This window comes from Alligator sinensis, unplaced genomic scaffold (assembly GCF_000455745.1).
Source record: "Alligator sinensis unplaced genomic scaffold, ASM45574v1 scaffold62_1, whole genome shotgun sequence".
Classification (NCBI taxonomy): domain Eukaryota; kingdom Metazoa; phylum Chordata; order Crocodylia; family Alligatoridae; genus Alligator; species Alligator sinensis.
In genome coordinates this window covers 556,872-558,060 of record NW_005842093.1, presented here as the reverse complement: position 1 = coordinate 558,060, position 1,189 = coordinate 556,872, and positions in this window count along the sequence as shown.

Genomic DNA, 1,189 nt, shown 5'->3' with positions numbered 1-1,189 from the left:
GGGTTCATAGCAGGTAGATCATGCCTGACTAATCTAGTCTCTTTTTATGACCAGGTTACAAAATGCCTGGACGCAGGAGTAGGTGTTGACGTCGTTTATTTAGACTTCAGGAAGGCCTTCGATACGGTATCCCACACCATACTGGTAAACAAGTTAAGAGGCTGTGACTTGGATGACTGCACGGTCTGCTGGGTGGCGAATTGGCTAGAGGGTCATACCCAGAGAGTTGTAGTGGGTGGGGCGGTATCGACCTGGAAGGGTGTGGGCAGTGGGGTCCCGCAGGGCTCGGTCCTTGGACCAATACTCTTCAATGTCTTCATCAGCGACTTGGACGAGGGAATGAAGTGGACTCTGTCAATGTTTGCAGATGACACAAAACTGTGGGGAGAGGTGGACACACTGGAGGGCAGGGAACAAATACAAGCAGACCTGGATAGGTTGGACAAATGGGCAGAAAACAACAGAATGCAATTCAACAAGGAGAAATGCAAAGTGATGCACCTAGGGAGGAAAAATGTCCAGCATACCTACTGCCTAGGAAATGACCTGCTTGGTGACACGGAAGCAGAAAGGGACATGAGTCGTCAGTGTGACGAAGTCATGCGGAAAGCTAATGGCACTTTATTGTGCATCAGCAGATGCATGACGAACAGAGCCAAGGAGGTGATACTTCCCCTCTATCGGGCGCTGGTGTGACCGCAGTTGGAATACTGCGTGCAATTTTGGGTGCCGCGCTTCAAGAGGGCTGTGGATAACCTGGGGAGGGTCCAGAGAAGGGCCACTCATATGGTTAAGAGCTTGCAGGCCAAGCCCTATGAGGAGAGACTGGGGTACCTGGACCTCTTCAGCCTCCGCAAGAGAAGGTTGAGAGGCGACCTTGTGGCTGCCTATAAGTTCATCACAGGGGCACAGAAGGGAATCGGTGAGATTTTACTCACCAAGGCGCCCCCGGGGGTTACAAGAAATAATGGCCACAAGCTAGCAGAGAGCAGATGTAGACTAGACATTAGGAAGAACTTCTTCACAGTTCGAGTGGCCAAGGTCTGGAATGGGCTCCCAAGGGAGGTGGTGCTCTCCCCTACCCTGGGGTTCTTCAAGAGGAGGTTAGATAGGCATCCAGCTGGGGTCATCTTAACCCAGCACTCTTTCCTGCCTATGCAGGGGGTCAGACTTGATGATCTATTGAGGT